Source organism: Lissotriton helveticus, chromosome 9 (genome assembly GCF_964261635.1).
Source record: "Lissotriton helveticus chromosome 9, aLisHel1.1, whole genome shotgun sequence".
NCBI classification, from domain to species: domain Eukaryota; kingdom Metazoa; phylum Chordata; class Amphibia; order Caudata; family Salamandridae; genus Lissotriton; species Lissotriton helveticus.
The window spans coordinates 641851480-641874608 of NC_136070.1; the positions used below are offsets into that span (position 1 = coordinate 641851480).

Genomic DNA, 23129 nt, shown 5'->3' on the forward strand with positions numbered 1-23129 from the left:
TATAATCAAATAGACTGAAGCAGCGTCTTTGGCTTAGGGTAAGGCCCATACTCGAAAAGACATAAAAGCCTTCGCTAGGCAGACTACAAACTGTTCCCATGAGGCACAGGGTCAAGACAGATTTGCATATGGCCAGGTCTAAACTGGGGTGGCATGGTGAGCAAAAGAATTATGGATTTAACCCAGATCTCTTGACTGGGGGTGAATGCTTTGATTTGTTCTGCATTCCGTCCATCAATTGTGTGTCTTTTGCTTTCTCGCCCTAAGTCCGCCAGGTATGCCCAGACGTGGATCCTGGGTTCACTGTGTCACTGGAATCAAGCTATCCTGGCTGAAGAGGGGTGAAACACCAAAACCGGTCCTAGGATGCTTGTTTCCGGTCCAGAGAGGACCTGGCTTGGCAGTTCGGGCTGGACTGTTCCCATGAGGCACAGGGTCAAGAGTGATTTGCATATGGCCAGGTCTAAAATGGAGTGGCATGGTGAGCAAAAGAATGATGGATTTAACCCAGGTCTCTTGACTGTGGGTGAATGTTTTGACTTGTTCTGCATTCCGTCCAGCCCTAAGTGCACCAGGTATGCGCAGCCCTGGCCTCACTGTGCCACTGGAATCAAGCTATCCTGGCTGAAGAGGGGTGAAACCCTGAAACAGGTCCTATGATGCTTGCTTCTGGTCCAGAGAGGACCTGGCTTGGCAGTTCGGGCTGGACTGTTCCCATGAATCACAGGGTCAAGACTGATTTGCATATGGCCAGGTCTAAACTGAGGTGGCATGGTGAGCAAAAGAATGATGGATTTAACCCAGATCTCTTGACTGGGGGTGAATGCTTTGATTTGTTCTGCATTCCGTCCATCAATTGTGTATTTTTTGCTTTCTCGCCCTAAGTGCGCCAGGTATGCCCAGACGTGGATCCTGGGCTCACTGTGCCACTAGAATCAAGCTATGCTGGCTGAAGAGGGGTGAAACCCCGAAACCGGTCCTAGGATGCTTGTTTCCGGTCCAGAGAGGATCTGGCTTGGCAGTTTGGGCTAGACTGTTCCCATGAGGCACAGGGTCAAGACTGATTTGCATATGGCCAGGTCTAAACTGGGGTGGCATGGTGAGCAAAAGAATGATGGATCTAACCCAGATCTCTTGACTGGGGGTGAATGTTTTGATTTGTTCTGCATTCCGTCCATCAATTGTGTGTCTTTTCCTGACAGATCACTAGCATGCATCCTGTAGTGAATTTCAAAGAGGGTAAGTATGAGAGGTACCCCTTAACGAGAGTCAAGGGAGTTGGGGTTAGCTAACCAATAAAACAGGATGTTCCCTTGAACGTGAATAAATGAGGTGAGCCAAAGGGTCAAGAGAAAACAATAACAAATTTGTTATTGTTTTCTCTTGACCCTTTGGCTCACCTCATTTATTCACGTTCAAGGGAACATCCTGTTTTATTGGTGAATTTCAAAGATCCAGGGAGGTACTCTGGTGAACGTGCAACAAATATCAAGGGACAAAACTCCCTTCAACTCAAACCAGGAGGAAGAGACTCCTGTCAAGGCTTTTGTACAACGTGCATTTTGAATGTGGTCATTTACTAAAAAGAGCAATTTGAATAATCGGGTTAAACTCACTATTCGTGCCACAACTCATCATTGGCCGCAAATAGATGGTAAAACATCTAGAAAGATCTGGTCCTGTCGAGGCATAACCTCACAGCCTTAGAGTACACCTGGAAAGCTGTCCTTAACAGTTAACAACTGTATGGGAATTTTGAGCGTAATATTCATAGGGAGGTATCGGCAATGTCATTTCAACTAAAAGGAGATCCCAAGGACGAAATCAAAGCTTCTACGGGCAGACGGCAAGAGACAAACTTCTCACCCAAAGCAGCCCTTTCCACAGTTACCATTATATCTGAACATTTAACCCTTGAGGTGGCAACAGCATGGCCATTCCGAATATTCTTCTCTAGAAATGTAAACTACAAATCAGGCACCTCTCAAGGCACTGATAACCCCAAAGCCTCACCTCGACTGGCAATATCCCAGTATTAATTGTACAAGCAAATGGCAAATGGTCCATGAGACACCTGAATCTCTACAGCTATGGAAGGATATAAACGCTGGCACTGATAAGGACTAGCAATTCAGAGGGTAAAGAGCCAGTCTGTGGCAACGACCCTCTGCCTTTAAGGTAATAACTACCTTATCAGGGCCAAAAGGAAGCAAGTAATAGAAACTGGGAACCCTGTCTCTGATTTTATCAAAACCTGGGGAATCAAGATAAATTTAGGAAAGACCTACAAGAGTCACTGTGGTTATGGGATGACATCACACCACCCTTCACATTCCAGGATCCCAATTATTTGACCCTACTTCTCTCACTCCTTTCGAGGCATTCCTCCAGTGTATGCTGGACATTATGGCTTGGATCAGTCAAAACTCCCTAAAATTCCATGTGGAGAAGACAGAATTATTGTGCTCTTCCTCTGGAACACTACTGTTTCTCATAATCCTTGGCCTTATCCAAGTGCCTCTGCCCTTTTTTATCTAGCCACAACCAACCATTAGTGGTGCAGTCTGCCATTCTGAGCAGGTTAGACTATTTTAACTCCATTTTGGGGGGCTCCAGAATATTTTTGGAAACACCTCTCCCACATCCAAGTAGTGGCAGCTAGATTAGCAATATCTCGTCCTCGCCATACTTAGCCAACAGAAGCACTGGATGCACTGAACTGGATGCCTTCACGAAAAAGGGTGATGTTTAATCACTTTGTATTATCCACAGAGCAATCAGTCAAGTTGGAAATCATTAATAACCTGGCTTTACACTTTATAATTCCGTTTTTTCGTTGCTCCTCTTTTGCCTTTAAGGGATCAGTGCGCTCTATAAATTTAATTAACAGTAATACTAATAGTAACAGTGCAACTCTAGAAGTACATAACTTGCCTTGGTAGAAAAGGCTCTAAACAGGGAATTTCCAACAACTTTCAGATCTTACTAATGAGAGGCAGCCGTGGTAAAATGAAAAGATGTGCCTCCGTTTGACTGTTGCTATATTTGGGAAGCTGGATTGCAGCTAAGGAAAACTGCTTGTCTTCCACTCAGGATCCCATCTAGGTAATTCATGTTGCTAGATGTTCTCCTACCCTAATGTTATAGGTTTTTATGGTTGGTTTCTTTGATGTGAACAAAAATGGAAAACAGTGAATGTGAGAGTGAGAAAACAGCAATGTATGAAAAAAGGCTAGCAATTCTCTCTAACTTCATTGGCAGATTACTTCCTTATTGAAAGGTTTATCCTGAAATAGCACCCCACCCTAACTGGTTTCTCTGTGATGTCCATATCTGTTGGTAAAGTGGGACATCCATTCAAAAAGTGATTGGTTGACAGATTCGGTGCACAAGCTGGTATATTTTCTGTCCTGAAGTCAGCTGAATCATGATTTAGTTTACATGAAAGTCTATGTTGCTTTCCAGACTTCCAGGTGACTGCTGTTGAGCCTTATTTTATTCGGAATATTTTTCCAAAGCTTGTATAATTATACAAGGAGCTCCACCAATTGAAGTTTTTGAATGGATGAAATATCAGGGACGGGTTGTTTCAGATATGAGATTTCTCCTTTGACCGCACAGTCTGAGCTTGGATTGCAAAAAGATTAGTGCCAACCCATGGATCATACAGAGAGCAAGGCAGAGGACTTTGTATGAGATTCCACTTGCAACTGGCAGCCAGTGTGGGTCTATTTACAGTGGGAGTAATGTATCCATGCTTGTTCAGGTTTAGGACTTGTCTGGTTGCTCCATTCTGGATTTGTAGGAGCTTGGCGATTGGGGTCATGAGAGTGCAAACTAGAGCCACATTAGAACAATCATGATGTGAGAGCACAAGATCATTCGAGGACTGCATGCTGTGGCAAAAGTCCACGTATCCCCAGACATCTACAAACTCCTTCACAGAGTCACTCATTCACTCTTTCTTGCCTTGGTCTGCTACCGTTAAAAGCCAGCAAAGGCCAGCGTAAAGGCTAGTGTAGAGAGCCACCCGGCCTCTAAACAACATTGTATCAGACACACGCACACGCATGCCTTCACCCTCGGGACGGGCACGCCCCGAGGTATATAATAAAAGCGCGGAAGACCGCTCGGGGTCTTTTCCGACATACCCTCCAGCTCGTGTGTGTGTCCAGTCATTAGTGTATCCTTGCCACGTGTGAGGCCCTGACCTCGCGCTCTACACTGGCGACGAGGCCGGTACCGCCCCCGCGCGTGCCTAGCCGCCTGTTGGAGCTGCTCGCTCCTTACCTGCTGCCTCCTGCCTGCTGTGGCTGCCTGGTACCATCCCTGGCCGCGGAGCTCGTCCGCCGGCCTGCTGCCTTCGCTCGACAACGGCCCCCGCCCACGCGCCTCCTGCTACGGAGCGTGTTCAGCCAGCGGGAGCTGCCTGGTGAGTGCACAGTCCCTGCGGCCCTGCCTGGCCCCCCGCGCTATGAGCGCCGCTGCCTGGGGGCTCGCCCTCTGATCTGCGTGTAGCGCGAGCGCGCTTCGTGAGGCGTGCTGCCCCGGCGGGGGAGGGGCGAAGTGGGGAGACGCTGCACGTCAGCCCCGAGGCCCGGCCACGCGGAGCCTCCAACGCCTGCCCTGCCCTACGCCATCCCACGCTATCTCCTGCGCTGCTTGGACAGCCTGCTCAAGGCAAACAAACAAGCCTTGGCTAAGCCAACAGCTGCCCTACCAGGGAATAAATTCAAGGCAATTGAACGACCACTGGCAACGCCAACTTCACCTGAGGACATTAGTGAGTGGCCATCTGCCTACGCGGTGCTTTAGACGCCCGCGCAGGCACCAACCCTGCCCCATACCGAGCAGCGCGGCCAGCGCAAGTGAGGAGTGAGCCCAGGGAGGAGTCACCAGCATGCCCGACAACGCCACGGGAGGCGCGCCCACAGCGCCTGCCACGAATGCCGCAATACCAGGGCCCGCGGGCCCACCTCAACGTCGTGACGCCGACACGCACGTGATCAGTCATGCCCATACCGGGGTGGCCCCCATTCCACCTTTCAGTGAGACTGCGGACCCCACAACTGCGGCACCGCGATGGAAGGCGTGGCTGGGGCGTCTGAACCTGTACTTTAGAGGGACCCGAGAAACAGATGATACCGTGAAGAGATCGCTCTTGATCCTCTATGGAGGCCCGGAAATATACGACCTCTTCGAGTCCCTCCCGAACACCGGAGAGGATGATGACTACGACGCGGCGGTGGCCGCGCTGAATACCCACTTTGACCCCCAAGTGAACACCGACTATGAGAAATTTAAATTCAAGCGGGCGTGGCAGACTGAGACCGAATCGGTGGACATGTACTACGCGAGGCTGCGCCGGCTGGCCAGCAGCTGTCCATTCGTCGACCCGCGTGAGGAGATAAGGGACCAAATCATTGTGGGGTGTAGGTCGAAACTACTCAGAAAGCTCATCCTCAGACAACCGGGAATCACGTTGGACGCCATCCTCGTCCTCGCTCGCTCCCACGAACTGTCAGACTCAAGAGCGGACGAAATGGAGCTGGCGCTCCGGTCCCCCATAGCCCCGCAGGCCGCGCCCAAAATGGCGCCTATCAAAGAGGAAACCGTGGACGCGATACAAAGAAGACCAACGGGCGGACGAGCGCGACAGTGGCAACCCCGGGATACTCAATGTGCGTACTGCGGTGGAGACCACGCAGCAACCGCAGTGTGCAACGCGAAAGGAAAGACCTACTCGAAGTGTGGCAGGCTCAATCACTTTGCCGCCGTGTGCCAAGGAGGGAGATACAGGCCCAATGCACAGAGATCACGGGGCGGATATGGGCCTCGGTCGATGACTTCAAGGGTGAGACAACTATCGCTAGAACCAGAACACCCACCTCCTGACACGCATGCCCAAGACCGAAGGCCGCATTATGAAGATGAGGAGGACGACGAAGTGTTTGTGATATCGTATGTCAGCCGGATCTCCACCCGGAAAAGGCCACCCCCCATGTGCACGATATCCGTGGAAGGCTCAGAAATCAGAGCACTCATTGACACTGGAGCCTCAGTGAATGTCATGGACTCCGACCAATATGACCAAATGTCGCCCAGACCGACACTTGCCCCGTCGAACGCCCGAATATACACCTATGGGGGCACAGAACCCCTGCCGCTGCGCGGTGTCATTAGCACCACCATCAGCAATGGAGAGTACACTACAGAGGCCCGGTTCCACATTACCGAAGGAAAGAAAGGAACATTGCTCAGCTGTAACACTGCGGAAGATCTGGGATTGGTTTTCTTCGCCAACCAGGTCCATCAATCACACGCCGACAACATGTTAAAAGAATTCCCAGCTCTCTTTATTGGCATAGGGAAGCTCAAAGGCAAGAAAGTCAAACTGCACATAGACACCTCCATTTGTCCCGTCGCACTGCGACACCGAAGAGTACCGTTCAACCTCCGCCCTCAGGTGGAAGAGGAGCTAAAGAGGCTTGAGGATCTAGACGTCATCGAGAAGGTGTCGGGACCGACTCCATGGGTATCCCCGCTGGTGGTGGCCCACAAACCCAAACAGCCTGGCGCCATCAGGCTGTGCGTCGACATGAGACTGCCAAACGCCGCCGTGAAAAGGGAGCGTCACATCACACCCACCATGGATGACATCGTCGCCGACCTCAATGGGGCGAAGTGGTTCTCCAAACTTGACCTCAATGCGGGATATCACCAGTTGGAACTTGAACAAAGCAGCCGATATATCACGACTTTTTCTACTCATGTCGGACTCCGACGGTACAAGAGGTTAAGCTTCGGAGTATCATCAGCGGCCGAGGTATTTCAAAACGCGATTAAGGAAGTTCTATCTGGACTGAGCGGGGTCATCAATCTGAGTGATGACATTCTCATATACTCGAACACGCTGGAGGAACACCACGCCCATCTCAGGGCCACCCTACAGAGACTCCAAGAACACGGACTAACCCTCCACCGAGCGAAATGTTCATTCTATCAGGAAGCCGTGGACTTCTTTGGCTACAGGTTCACGCGCGAAGGGCTCCGAATCGACCCGAAAAAGGCAGAAGCTATCCAGAATGCCAGCACGCCCAGGAACTCATCTGAAGTAAGAAGCTTCCTCGGGATGGCCACATACTGTGGCCGATTCATACCCAACTTAGCCGATCTGGCCGAGCCCCTCCGAACACTCACAAGACAGGATCAGGAGTGGGAATGGACATGCACGGCAAACCAAGCCTTCCAGGAGATCAAGGCGAGCCTTCTGGACAAGGCCACGATGGCCTACTTCCAACCGCGCAGGAAAACAGAACTGGTCGTAGACGCCAGCCCGGTAGGCCTTGGTGCAGTCCTGCTTCAAGAATATGGCCGGGACGAGTGGAAGCCCATGGCGTACGCGAGCAAGGCCCTCACAGACACTGAAACGCGGTACGCTTAGATCGAGCGAGAGGCATTAGCTATCAAGTGGGCCTGCCACCATTTTCACTTGTACCTCTGCGGCCAGCCCTTCACCATCATAACCGACCACAAGCCGCTCTTACCACTGTTCACAGGATCCTCCAGACTCGCTCCCCTGCGAATTGAACGTTGGGCAGTCCAGCTACAAGGCTACAATTTCACCCTGGTCTTTCGGCCGAGCGCCCACAATCCAGCAGACTATCTATCCAGACACCCAGATGTAACCAGAAAAGCGATCCCGCTGGCAGATGGGCAAGTCGTGGAAGAGTTTGTCCACATGGTGTCCATGGCTGCTTGCCCAGACACACTCACCCTGCCGGAGATAGGGGAGGCCACCGCTGACGACGAGACTCTGACCCGAGTCAAGACAGCCCTCGAGAATGGAAGTTGGGCTAGATTTCTGGATGGATCACAAGGACTTCGACCGGAAGTAAGCCACGCCCAACAACAGCTATGGCAGATCCGCCATGAGTTAAGCATCGGAGACGAAGGAATCATACTGCGAGGACATCTCATCGTTGTGCCCGCGAGCCTCCAGCAACACATACTTACGATAGCCCACGCGGGCCACCAAGGGACGGCCAAAACGAAAGCCCGATTGCGCAACAAAGTATGGTTTCCAGCCATGGATCGCATGGTGGACGACATGGTGCGATCCTGTCACGCATGCACCATCACTGGGTCAGATCCAGCTCCGGCCCCAGTCATCACGGAAGAAGCGGCGACAACACCCTGGACTCAGCTGAGCATCGACTTCGGGAGCTTCCCGGATGGTCGACACACGTTGGTTGTTGTAGACTCGTTTTCTAAATTCCCTGTCGTGGAATTGCTCTCCTCCATCGCGTTTGGGCAAGTCAAGAAAGCGCTGGACCACATCTTTGCCACAATGGGACTCCCAGAGGAAGTGAAATCGGACAATGGGCCGCCTTTTCAAGGGAGAGAATTCCAAGCATATCTGGAAGGACTACGGATAAAACAGCGGAGAATCACACCCTTATGGCCGCAAGCAAATGGCGAAGTGGAAAGGCTCATGCGGACTCTCAATAGGGCACTCCGCATCGCCGTCAACGATGGCAAAGACCCAGAAGCCGCTTTAGACCAATTTCTAAGTGCATACCGGCAGACTCCACATAGTACCACACAATGTGCACCCGCACATGTCCTGTTCAAGAGGGCCCCAAGGGGTAACATCCCCACGTCCTCCACTTGGACACCGGAAATGAGAGACAGTGCTGCGATCCAGTCTCGGAGAACCGTCACAAATCAGAAGGCAAGCGAGGGGAGACATGCCAGACAACCTGGACTTCAGGAAGGAGACACCGTGGTGGTGCAAGATCGCCACCCAGGATGGAAATTCAGAACCCCATTTGAACCGGAAAGATGGACCATCGAGAAGATTCGGGGAACGATGGTGACTGCCCGTCTCGGCCAACAGACTGTCACACGCAACGTGTCTTGCTTCAAAAGAATAGGGAGACCGGATGGTGATCCCAGAGACACTGATGAAGCAACGATGCAGACCCAGGCCGGCAGGACGACGTAGGACACGGGAATCAAAACTCGGTGTCCCACCCGAACCATGACAGGTCAGGCGAAGACGGACGTCAACTCATCAGTCCCCGAAGTGAGGCATCTGAGCATACACCTCCAGCCCGGGACGGTGAAGCAACCCCGGCCGGGGCTGCTGGATCTCCTGTCCGGCACAATCACAGATATCACCTGCGGCCCAATCCCGGGCCCAGTCAAAGGCTACGAGACTTTGTGTGGACTTCCCCTTAGCTAAGTACAAGAGCAGTCTGTCAGATGAACTAAATTGAAGGAGGGATGTAGAGAGCCACCCGGCCTCTAAACAACATTGTATCAGACACACGCACACGCATGCCTTCACCCTCGGGACGGGCACGCCCCGAGGTATATAATAAAAGCGCGGAAGACCGCTCGGGGTCTTTTCCGGCATACCCTCCAGCTCGTGTGTGTGTCCAGTCATTAGTGTATCCTTGCCACGTGTGAGGCCCTGACCTCGCGCTCTACAGCTAGTTCTTTAAGTAAACTGATGCATTCTTTTTTAGGGTATACTTTGAGGCTCTCTGTTAACCAAAGTAGCAAAATCAGCATAGTGTGAGATTAGGATGGGGTAGGTTTATATAAATAACTCTGGTAGGGGCACAGTTCTGGCCTACGAGCCCAGCATCCTGCTAGCCTCAGCAGCCACCTCCAAGGGCGTTTTGCAGCACTGTTGCACTACCCAACCTCTAAAGCAGAGTATTTTCACTCGGAGGACCACCAGTCCAAAGTTCACTCTCATCGGTGTCCCTAGCCCCATTCAGCTCACCTTCATATAGAACCTGGGTGTTCTGTTCCAGATGGGGCCTTGCAGGTGTCACCAAGACGGATGAATTTAGGCACTTCAGTGAATGTGAATCGCCTCCCAGAATGCACCCTTAGGTGCACGATGATCACTTTAAGTGCACAGCCCGAAGTATTGACATTTCGTCATGCTTACAGTGTAGGAGAGTTCCCTGAAGCTGCCATAATATGTCATATTAGCTCTATGTTGTAGGGTGGTATATTAGCACTACATAAAATATCAAAGCAAATCAATAGACGTACTACAAATACTACAATATTGTATGCCATGTCAGCATCATTGCCACAGAAAAAATGGAGTGCGATGTAACAAAGGCCAGCTTTACCACAGGAATGCAGCAATACCGTATACAGTGCCAAATCTGCGGGAAAGCTGCATAATAGTTTGCCAAATTCAACGCATTATTCCGAGAATAACTCAATATATGACGTGCTGAATCAACAATCATTAGCGATATAATGCGTCAAATTCACATTACAATAATTACTACTGCAGTATAGTGCACTAAATCTACGCCTCTACAATGAAAATGCTTTAGCACAAAAATCACATCAACATTATAATAAAAAATACTGCAGTATACAGTGTCACAACTAAATCGTTTCAAATGGGAAATGCACTGAAATGTAACTGACTACAACCCTATCACAGTAATACGGCACTGTAGTTTACAAAATACATAATTGTACCTCACTACGGAGTGGCAAAGCTTTGTGAAATGAATGCTGCACAATTGTATGCCACATCCGTAGAATGAACACAGGAACACTGCTCCATTTTGTGATGAAGCGCTTCCGTGTTTTAACACTGGCTTTGTGACCAGAATGCTCCCTCTGTAATCACAGATGTGGGAACATGAATTATTCATTAGGTACGGGATGGGCCGGAAAGCAGAGCGAGGAAAGAGCGAAAGAAAAGCCTGGAAATTAGCTAGAGGACAGAAAGGGGCAGGTGTTCCGAGCATGGGTGCTGCGTCTCCAGCAAAGTGTGAAAAGCACCCTGACATTCACGACGAGAAAGCTTGCAGAGAATCCTGTGAGAGTGCTCTGAAGCTGTTATTAGCACCAGGAGCACTCAGAATAGTTTATAAAACCCGGCAGCTCTGACGACACATACAGTGAAATGGTGCAGACATAGAGTGAAATGGTGCAGGTGGCGATGGGGAGAAGGAAAGAAATTAACATGGAAAGAAATTGGAAAAATTGAAATGAAATGGGGCACATGCACACCCTATACATCTCTCAATATATCTTCTACCTCCAATCTTCCCAAACCCCATTTTACTACTATGAACCCAAAAATAGCCCATTCCAGACGCTTCCCTCCTCGACCCCTCCTTTTATCATCTCAAACCTCTTTTACTATTCACTCCCAAACAAGCCTTTCTTAACCTTTCCCTCTGACTCTCCCCCTCCCTACCCCTTTACCCATCCCAAACCTCCTCCTACTGCTGCCTCCAAATAAAATCACTTTCTAGACCCTCCCCTCTTCTATCCCTGCACTATCCTTTTAAAACCAACTAACAGACTTGCATGTCCACCGCTCAAATTAATTTCATATTTCCCTACACTATTTCCCCTCTAATCCTGCTTGGGTTCCAGAGTAGCATGCTATCCGCTGAAAAGCACTTTGACACCTCATCATGGGGAGCAAGCGCTATATAAATGCAAACCCTTCCCTCTTCTATCCCTCCACTATCCTTTTTCAAACCAAATTGCCAACTCACATATGCTGCCCTGCTCAAATTAAGTTCATATATCCCTATACTAATTCACCACGAATCCTTTTTCGGTTCCAGAGTAACGTGCTACTCGCCAAAAAAGCACTTCAACATCTCATATGTGGTGGTTAGCACTATATAAATGCAATTACAATTAAAGCAAACGAGACAAGAATGAGAACAATTTAAAAAGATAAAATCGGAAGACTAAAAGGAAACGAAAGAGCGAGGCAAGAAAGAAAGAAAGACCAAGAGAGAGTTAGATGTCTGCCTCCCTGCAAGTCAGATGACAGCTCCTCGGTCCATTCATCCCATTTTCCATACACACTGGCCCCTGACACACCGCCCGCGCACTAAAGCGCACACTGCCTTCCCTATTCTCTGAGCCCTGGCTCGGCCGGCCCGGGGTGCAGGGTGGACGGGCTCCAGATTCCAATCCCACCGCGTCAGGCCTGGCCGCTGGGCCGGTCCGACGGCTTCCTCACCACCAGGATGCGTCCTCCAATACGTGAACCTCTCTACTTTGAGGGACGCCCTGACGTCATCTGACACCCAGACTGAGGGGGCGATGCCAACTGCCCGCGGCCAAACTAATACTATGAAACCTTTTAGTCCCAACCGTCCAAGTCATCATTGACCTCGCAAAGGGGAAATGGCGGGTGAGGGTGTGCCGTTGGCCCTAACAAAGAAATGAAATCAGTGTATGTAAAGTAATCTCCGAGAGAGTCTACGGTTCCAGTGTTCCTGTGCCCCAATCTCAGAAAAGTACGAACATTGGTATATAAAATTCGCAAGCAACAACTGCTCTGTCAAGATATTTCCCCAGAGGTACACGGAAGTTGATCCACATTTAATTTCTCAATTAACACCTATATGCTATGATTGACTTATGTCAATTACTGCGTTGATTTTGTGAGTTGTATATGGGTCACTGGAACATTTTCTGTGTGATGCCATTTTTGACGGGGAGAAAAGAGAAAGTTTATGAAAACTTTAAAAAAACGACCTGTCCTGACATTGTTCTGATGTCAAGGCCTGCTTTGACGTCACAAGAAACCTCAGAGCAGGGCAAGCTTTGAAATCAAAGGAAGCGTTGACATTAGGGCAAGCATGGCCACCTCATTTTAGATAGCTGGTCAAGCTTTGCGGTGAGAGTGGTCTTGTGTGGCTGGCTGTCGTAGCTCAAAAGACTAGAACGCCTGCAGTTGTTACCTTTGTCAGTTTTATGTTGAATATATAATATGTGTAGTCACATTAATGCAAAGAAATGGCAGATTGGGGTCTCTCCCACATGTCAATATGGTTTGTCCACGTGCTTGCCTAATGGAACTCCATAGGTCCTGTGTGGCCAATGGACAATTCCCTACTTGTTCCTGGCTATTTGTGTTTATTTCCTGTCTTCAAGTTTTTGTGAACGTTGTATGCCACATTTCTGGCAACGTGCCAAGGACCATAACATAAGGCAGAGGGCATACGTGATTCACTGTTCCACTGTTAACGATCTTGGCAGTGTTATTTCAGAGCTATCAGTGGTATGGGAGGTTCATGATCCACCCGCCAAGAAGATCATTTAGACAGCTCCTCTGTTGAAGGTTTGATGGAACAGCGCAAGGTCCCCAATGTTGGTGACCAGGCTTCAGTCCAAGGTCTCTGATAAGCTAGAAGTAGGTATTGTTAGTTTTCTGGATACTATGGGCCTTATTTATTTAGAGTTTTGCAAACAGGGTACACTACTGCTAGCGGGCCAGAGTACTTTGTGTCCCAAACTAACTGTCATCCTGCTCTATATAGTCAGGTGACCCGTAATTTTTCCGCCAATAGAGCCGCTGCTCTACGATCCAATCTGTTTTGGGTAAACGTTCTAATGTACTGTTCTTTCCCTGTTTGTACCTGCCAGGAAAAGCCTAGCTGTCCCAAACCAAAAAGCATGTCAGGGCTACTACTTTTTTGTTTTTTCAAGAACAGACTCCTGAAGGCCCGAATGAAACATGGAGGCCGTTGAGCAAACTTACAATGCATTTAAATGAGCTGCTGTAGTTGAGGCTCCTTCAAAGGGATATCTGCCAGGCAAGCAGAGATTTCCAAATATGGTGAGATGTAGGTTGCCAAAAATGCGGAGTATATGCCTCCGCTATCCAGGCAGAATGGATTACCGTCTACCAATCCCTAAATAACCTCCCAAGACTGTATCTACTGTGCACGAGCCGTAGACCAAGTGGAGGAGAATAATTTGTTATTCTTTTTGGATCCTTATAAAATCCTCCTCGCATCTCAAGGGCTAAAGAATGGCATCCCAGAGAAGGGAATCCTCGTAAATGGAGAGATCTGCATCCAAATTGTTTCAGCTTCAACCAACATACAGACAGTAGGTTCAGGGAAATTGTTCTCAGGGATCCAGAGCACTAGTGCAGGGCTTTATTCAGGTCACCTATTGTACAGCCAAGGTTGGATATGTGGACTATGTAAAGTGCCTTGATTTGTGTCCTCTCACTGACCTGAAGCTAATGGAGCGATAACCCGTTGGGATCATCACAATGCGGCCCAAATGTGAGCTGAGCATCACAATTTTTACCCTTTCCAATTTGCCATGTCTCTGCGTGGCATAACCAGTGGACTGGCTGTTACCAAAATCCTCCTGTGATGATAGCAAGTACAAAGGCTAATTTTGCAGAGTGAAGAAGGAAAGGGGTTGCCTCTTGTAGCAAAAGAAACAATGGAACACATTTGTGGTTTCTGTGTTCACTTGATATACAAAGTCATTTAGGGCGTTCACATTTTGGTACTGGTGTGCTGGTCATCCTATTGAGTATGGCGAGGTGAAAGGGAGAGGTGATTGGTTTTCTGCACCCAAGAGGATGATCTCTGTCATTTGGCTATTAAGACAGAGCCAATTTCCCAGAATCCAGTGCTAGACGTGCTTCTACTAGCGGGCTACAAGACCTACAGATGGCTCATCCAGTTTGATGTGGTTCTGGCTACCACCTGCCTTCACTTTAGTTTCCAACATTCTGACTGAAGAGGGGTTTGGTCAGGGGAGCTTATAGATATTAAAGAGGTTTGCAGGGAGGTTTGGGCTCAGGGGACCAGCATGTGATGTGGATGATAGCGGAAAAGATTTAGGGCCCTATTTAGAGCTTGGCAGATGGGACACTAATGTGGCTGATGTCACTTCCAGTGTATTATTACAAGCGCATCCTAGCCTGTGGCACTTGCAATACAGTGTATGGGACATTTGTTATGTTTTGATGGAGGGGCCCTTCAGCCAATCTCTAATTAAGGCTCTTAATATGAACTGCTCGGTGCAGATTGACAGGAAGAATCTGAACCAAGTAATAGAAGTTTTTTTTTGTTGATATCCCAGTATGCAATGAGGTCGATGATTATGGCGGGATAGCTGTTAGATTGGTCTTTGGCTATTGAAGCGAGTTTCCACAGGATAAAGCTGAATTTAGAGACATTAGGCAGGCATAGGCTCAGCAGCACCACGAGTGAGCTGCACTATGCAGGTAGAGTTTAATCTTGCTGCCCATTCAGATTCCGATTGCAGCATCAGCAGCATGGCTTCTCTGACGTGATTGGCTGGGCATGTGCTCTCAACAGCATAGGAAAATAGTTTTCAGTGCATCGATCCTCAAAGCTCTGCTAGCTCACCAGAGCCTCTGGATCCACGCTCTACCACAGCCAATTTGGCATTTTCTGCCTATATAAAAACATGAAGGATAAAAAGAAATATTTAAAAATCTAGTTCCTATTTTGACTCAACTTTGTTATCACTGGGAAGTGATTCCAGTAGCTGATTGTTCTAATGAGCCTCCAGTCGTGGCAGCTAGGTTCACCCATTTATCTACTTACAGACCCACCTATTGCTCTATCCACCACCCATCGTTCCATCTACTCATCTACAAGTCCACCAAGTTTCACAAACTCTCCCAAATAGTCACTAACCTGCCCATACTCATGCAGCCACCCATTCTGCTTCTATTCACCCACTTAACCCGCCCTCTTTCTTAACAATGCAACCGCCCATATACTGTCACCTATAAACAAACACTTTCACAGATCAATTCAGCATTCCCAGCACATTACACTTATTCGCCCATTCAACCATACGAACATTCATCAACCCACTCCTCCATCCATGCACTGGATCATTAACTCACTCACTCACTCATCCATCAACATATACAACCATCCACTCACACATTCATCGAATCCCATGTCGATTTATCCATCTATCCACACTCACAGAGCCATTATCAACCAACCTTCCATTCATTCACTCACTCACCCACCCCACTTCTCGTTGACAAAACCATATACATGCGCATATAAATGTACCCACCATGAACAAATATTACACACAAAACTTGAGTTGTGTCCACCAGAACCGAAGGCCATATTCCAGATGTGGCGTCCAAAACTAGACAAATAAGCCAGTGTTTGTCTCCAGAACTGCACACAAAAATTCAGGCATAGTTTCCAAAACTGGACATAACGGGTCTTAGGTGCCCTCTAAAAGCTGGAGCAATAATCTAGGTGAGGCCTTGAGAATTTCACACGATAGTTCAGATGAGCCCTTCACAACTGGGCACCGTATGCCACAGGAGACTTTACCAGTGACGTGTATACCGTACTGTGGTAACAGAAACTCATGTTATAACTTTCCATCTGCATCTTCACACTACCCTTGTTCTCCCCTAGAACATCTGATAGTGTTTAAAAATGCTGTGGTCACCTAATATGGGAACTCAAAAATGATCAAGGGATTAAGAAAGAGTGCACAGCTGTTGCCTCGGATGTTCTACATATGTAAATTACATATTATTTTAAGTTACGGAGATCTGTATAGCACCGTATTCTATTAGTATGTTTTTGCGGCACTGGTGGAGTTTGGATACCGTCCTTCATGCTGAAGTCTCGAAGATTCTATCACAGACACACGTCTGATGTCTGACTGAGTTTGGTCTAAAGCGCTCTGATTTCCTTCGGGATCTTGTTCGCACTATATAAAACTTTATAAATAAATCAGTATAGTAGCTGTGGACAGTATGCTGCTTTTGTGTGTCTCTTTGGCGGTCAGTGGGTTGTGATTGATCAGCACTGTTTGTTGTTTGGAACCAGAGGTCTTTAGTAATTCAAGAACAAGCTGTCTAAATGGAATGGGATGTGCATTGTACAGCTTAAAACATGGGTCGTGGGTACTTGAGAGTATGGGTCCTTATTAGGGCTCACAGTAGCTCTTTAACTCATACTAGATTTGGGGGGTTTCTGTGTGATGGTTTCGTGTGTTGTGCATTTACAGTAAGTGTTAAGTGTGTATGTGACTGAAAGTTGCACTGCTGTTTACATACTGTACCTAGTGTTTTGTTATTGTATTTGTCAACACACGTGTACCAAAGTTCCCTCGCACTATGGATAAAATCAACAGGTTAATACAAAAGCAGACTACAAGAGGTAAAACATACTGAAACAAAAAAGACTAAAAAATGCACAATAAAAAAAGGTGGGTTTTGAGTTTATTACGGAAGATGGACAAGACAGAAAGACAACTCAACTGAAAGGAGAGAGAGGTCCATCCACGAGGAGCAGTGAAGGAGAACACTATATTCCTAAACCCCACCATATTAGGATTTCTACTAAGAGTTTATCACTAGAAGGAAGTGCGATTTAGCTGCAAACGTAAGAGATGAGGTATGGATAAAGGAGTGGATTATGAGGAAGGATTTGAAGATAATTATCTTCCTAATCAGTAGCCAATATAGCGATCTGAGTATTGGGGCGATATAGGGACATATTCTGTGTGAGGGAAACTGCGCTGCTGTCTTTATTGTACTGCTGATCTGTGTGTGAGTGAAGAAAACTTGCTCTCCTGCTGGCTGTATTCTAACACGTCTGTGTGTGTGTATGTGTGCGTGCGGGTGTTTTTTGACCCCGCTCTGCTTAACTGTCCCTATTATGTGCGTGGGGAAGCGAGCACTCCTCCTAAACTCATGCTGCACCTGCTGTGTTAGAGGGAAGCTTAATAGCTACTGCCAAAGCTATGCTTTTGAGCTGCTTGTGTTAGTCAATAGTGGTAGCCTACTCGCAATATAAAGCCCAAATTAATAACCTTGTCAGTGCATGCTTTTAATGGCGCTCTCTCCTGAAAACCCAATCATCCAGACTATGCAAATTGTCCTTTAAACTGTGGGGTGCACCTTTAGCATTAACTGCAAGCACATCCTAGGCGCCAGAATGTTGTGGATTCCACATACTTGCAGCTCAGGGCTGTAAATCGTGCAAAATCGACTGAATCTATTAATGGAACTTCTCTCACTCACAAACAGCTCTAAGAATAAAGAGGATTGCAACCTGCACACCTCAGAGGCAGTGAGCTTCTCTGCCACTAACAAAGCATCCCTAACAGCAGAGACGACTGCAGTGTGTCTGCACAATTCAAAGGCATGGACATTCTCTGTCACTAAAACCGACCCCTGGCGCTACAGACCAATGCAGTGTGTCACAACCTCTGAGTCGGAGAGCATCTCTGTTACTAGCAAACTGTCCCTGCCCCAGAGCCCAATGTAGCGTGACTTCAACCCTCAGAGGCACAGACCTCTATGACTGAAAACTGAATTCATCCGAAGAGACGAATGCAGGGTGTCTGCACACATCCATATCCTGGAGCTTATCTGTCACTAGCAAGCACCCCCGGCATCAAAGCCCAATGCAGTGTGTGCACAACTCAGATGCACCAGACTGCCTATCACTAATAAACTTCTGCAGCCCTACAGCATTAAGCAATGTGTCAGCACTCCTCATAGGCACACAGCTTTTCTATCACTAACACACTGCCCCAGAACCAGCACCTTAATGCACTGTACCTGTACACGTCAGGGCCTGGGAGCTCCTCTATCACTGACAAAGTGCCCCAGCACTTAATGCACTATGTTTACACACGTCAGAGCCAGGGAGCTTCTCTATCACTAACAAAGTGCCCCAGCACCAACAATTAATGCACTGTGTCTACACATGTCACAGCCAGGGAGCTTCTCTAACACTAACAAAGTGCAACAGCACTTAATGCACTGTGTCTACACACGTCAGAGCCATGGAGCTTCTCTATCACTAACAATGTGCCCCAGCACGTAATGCACTGTGTCTACACACGTCAGGGCCAGGGAGCTTTTCTATCACTAACAAAGTGCCCCAGCATCGGCACTTAATGCACTGTGTATACACACATTAGAGCCAGGGAGCTTCTCTATCACTAACAAAGTGCCCCAGCACTTAATGCACTGTGTCTACACACGTCAGAGCCAGGCAGTTTCTCTATCATTAACAAAGTGCCCCAGCACCGGCACTTAATGCACTGTCTACACACGTCAGAGCCAGGGAGCTTCTCTATCACTAACAAAGTGCCCCAGCACCAACAATGAATGCACTGTGTCTACACATGTCACAGCCAGGAAGCTTCTCTAACACTAAAAAAGTGCACCAGCAACAGCAATTAATGCATTGTGTCTACACATGTCACAACCAGGAAGCTTCTCTAACACTAACAAAGTGCACCAGCAACAGCACTTAATGCACTGTGTCTACACACGTCAGAGCCAGGGAGCTTCTCCATCACTAACAATGTGCCCCAGCACGTAATGCACTGTGTCTACACACGTCAGAGCCAGGGAGCTTTTCTATCACTAACAAAGTGCCCCAGCATCGGCACTTAATGCACTGTGTATACACACATTAGAGCCAGGGAGCTTCTTTATCACTAACAAAGTGCCCCAGCACTTAATGCACTATGTCTACACACGTCAGAGCCAGGGAGCTTCTCTAGCACTAAGTGCCCCATCAATAGCACTTAATGCACTGTGTCTACACGTCAGAACCAGGGAGCTTCTCTAGCACTAACAAAGTGGCCCAGCAACAGCACTTAACGCACTGAGTCTACACACGTCAGAGCCAGTGAGCTTCTCTATCACTGACAAAGTGCCCCAGGACTTAATGCACTGTGTCTACACACGTCAGAGCCAGGCAGTTTCTCTATCATTAACAAAGTGCCCCAGCACCGGCACTTAATGCACTGTCTACACACGTCAGAGCCAGGGAGCTTCTCTATCACGAACAAAGTGCCCCAACACCAGCACTTAATGCACCAGCACTTAATGCACACGTCAGAGCCAGGGAATGTATCTATTACTAACGAAGTGCCCCGGCATCATAGCCTGATGCGGTGTGTTTGCACACCTCAGACTCAGGGAGTTTCTCTGTCACAATTAAACCATCCATGGAAAGGATCCCAAAGCAGTGTGTCTACACACCTCAGATGTATAAAGGTTCTCTATCAATAGCAAACCATCCCTAACACCAGAGCCCAATGAAGTGTGTCCACACACCTCAGAGGCACGGAGCTTCTTTATCACAACAAATGCCCTACACTGACGTCCGGTGCCTTTCCTACCACTAACAAACCGTCCTCGGCCCCAGAGCCTAATGCAGCGTGTCTGCACAGTTCAGAGGCATGGATTTTTTCTCATAAACAATGTCTTCACTGGGGCTTAATGCAGCGTACCTGCACATCTAAGAGGCAGTGTTTGTTTCCTCAGTAATAAACCATTACCTCAGAAGCTACTGCGGTTTGTGTGCACATCTTAGGGACAGGGAGCTCGAACCAGAATCTACTGCAGCCTACCCAACTCCTGACAATGGCCCAGACACCCCTCCCTGTGCACTTCCTCATTCCTCTGCAGCCACGAACTTCTCTCCAATTGGGGGACACCAGAGTCACCGTTCTTTGGCTTCCTGTTTTCAAAGTAGTCAGACAGAGTGTCATCGTCAAGTAACTCAGTGCGACTGACTAACAAGGCCCCGGCTCCTAGTTGTCTCTGTGTTACCTGGTAGGGCCTGGCAAATTTTGACTCATCACCAGCTTTAAAATGTGGATAAATGCAGGTCGTGGCCATGTCACTATGGTTAACATTGGTAAACGGGGTTATGATCGTTAAAACTTTTAGGAGCCCAAATATTGCAGTTCCAAGATAGTACTGCAGCATATTTGTATTTATTTTGTAATGCAAATGCACATATGCCTTTTTCAAATAGTGATACAATATTTTACCAAAGTATCCATTTTTTGTGGATAAAGGAACTGATGCAAATGTAGAGCATCAAATTTAGTGTAATCAAATGTACATGCTAGGGTTATAACCCAGGACTCAGCTTACAAATGTAGCAACTAAACTACTGGCATTCCTACCTCTAGCAGGCTGAAAAAACCCTAAAGTGCAGGCTTTCACCTTTGGTTTGTACAATTGAGTGTAGCCCACAAATACTTGCTTGAGTAGTGTACAATGTGCCCAGCTTAGTAGTAGCACAGCAGAACAGAGAAGCATAATGAGAGTAGCGTAATATAGCACAGCACTGTATAGTATATCGAGCATTCCATAATATAATATACAGCATATGTGGAGTGGTGTGGCTCACTGGTTAGAGACGGCAGACCCGGAAGCAGAGGACGGCTTGGGACCAGGGTTCAATTCCCGACGCGGCAGGGTCGTGGACCAGGGTCAGCGGACTCGATAATTCTCGCCTCGGTGCCTACTCTAACCAGGGATCACACTCGGCAACTCTGTGCATTAGCTTGGCTCATCTCCACAACGGCCCCCCACATACACCGGGGATGCCTGGTTTCACCTTGAAGATACCCAGTAGGGACCATCTCACAGGGAAAGCCAGGACGGGTTCCCCAGCGGTCTACAGCGCGGAGATACCCCATGTGGGGTGATTCATGCGCTTTACAAGACATCTTACATTACATATCATAACAAATCACAGCACAACACAGCAGGGTGTGACTTAACATGAGCACAACATACGATGTCTTAAGGTAGCACAGTACACGTACCATTAGGTGGCACCGCATGACATTGAACGCCGTAACACTGCAAACCAAACCATAGCATATAAAAGCATAGCACAATGCAGCACATTAAAATAATATCTGGAAAGCAGAAGATACTTTGACCCAACATACTGTTGTAAGGCATTACAAAGCACACCACGGCATAGCAAAATATAGCTCAGCCTAGCAATGCATAATGGCCACTCGGAGCAGCATGGCTGTAGATTCCTGCCTCCCCAGTCGTGTCCTTCGGGGCTAGGCCAGCTGCACAGATGCCACAGACAGCATGCACTCACTCTCCCCGCCCCTCCTGTCCTCTAAAAATCAATCCTGGTTCGCTTTGTTGAAAGGGGTGATGGGAAGGGGGGGGGGGGTGACTCTACATCATAGACCTCGGGATTAAAACTAGCGGAATATGTCAGCCACATTTCCCCTGGGCAATCCGAGCACTGCATCCCACCCTGCCACCCAGGAAGACCCCCGCCCTCAAAATCAGACCTGTGGTCCATCCATTCCATTCACCTTGTCGACTGCCTATGCCCGTACAATGCCACCCCACACCCACCCTTCAAAGGTCATTGATTCTTTGGGACACTGACTCCCAATAACCTGCCTCCTTCCTTCCCTGTAAAATACCGCCACCAAACTTAGGATTTCATTTAAAAGCCGGGTACTGTTTTATCATCATTTTCTCAACCCTCCAAGCCCCCGAATTCCCGTCCTCCACCTGTGATAATGTGCGCATCACCTGGACATCTTGCACGGCAGCTTCCAGCGCCTCCCCTCCCCCTCTGTCCCCACTGCCCTCTTCCTCTCTCGGGCTGCTGCTGCTGCTGCTCTCAAGACATAACGGAAATTCGTGTCTTGCCCAGCAAAAAAAAAAAGCCATATGCACGATTACAAGGAAAGGGTCGGACGGGGTCCCGGGGCTGTCTGAGAGGAGATGGCCGCTACCGAGATGATGGACCCGGGCGCCTGGGGGGCCCGCCGCCCCCCGCCGCCGCGCTGCAGCTCTGCCCCCCTGGCATTGACGCCGGTGCCCTCTTTTGAAAGGAGCGCCGAGGCAAGCGCGGCGCCCCGCGGGCACCCTTGCTTTACAACAGCAGCCGACCCGAGGGAGGGTACCGGTGTGGCACCGGGGGCACAAGGGAGAGAAAAACACAATATGCTCACCGTAGAAACTCCAGCACCCCCAGCCGCTGAGAAATGACTGAAGACATGTTGAGAGTGGTTGTGTGTAAGACTCTTCGCTCAGGGGGTGCCCGCCGGTCCACAGGGGCAGCTTTCACCCGGCCACGCTGGGCACACACTCCTCGGGTCCACTGGGCGTGCCCTGTCGCTAGCACTGACCCCGCGCCGCCTCGCGCACTGCGAGCATGCTGCCGCTCTCCGGCGCGCGCTCCTGCCCCTCGCGCACCGCCGCAGCCGTGTCTCTCGCTCTGCTGCCGCCGCCGCTGCTGCTGCTTCCTCTCGCGCCCCTCCTTCCCCCCCTCACGATGACAGCAGCGCCTGCGAGCGCGCGCGCGAGGGAGAGAGAAATCTCAGTGCCCTTCACGATTGGAGCAGCCGCCCCACCAACATGTAGTCGATTGGAGGGCCCCCCCACCAACACTTGACGTCGTAGCCCCCCAACACTTGTGGTAGGAGCCCCGCCCAACAATTGCCATTGTTAACCCCCACACTTGACCCTCGAA

The 23129-nt window shown here is 48.9% G+C and overlaps 1 protein-coding gene across 2 annotated transcripts in view; it reads right to left on the reverse strand.

Moving 5' to 3' along the window:
- SIPA1 (signal-induced proliferation-associated 1) overlaps window positions 1-22925 on the reverse strand; it is a 246686-nt gene extending 223761 nt beyond the window's left edge. For both annotated transcript variants that reach the window (XM_078660715.1, XM_078660714.1), the window contains exon 1: window positions 22609-22925. The gene's annotated coding sequence lies outside the window, so the exon portion shown is untranslated. The remainder of the gene's footprint in view (window positions 1-22608) is intronic.
- Between the last annotated feature and the right edge of the window lie 204 nt (window positions 22926-23129).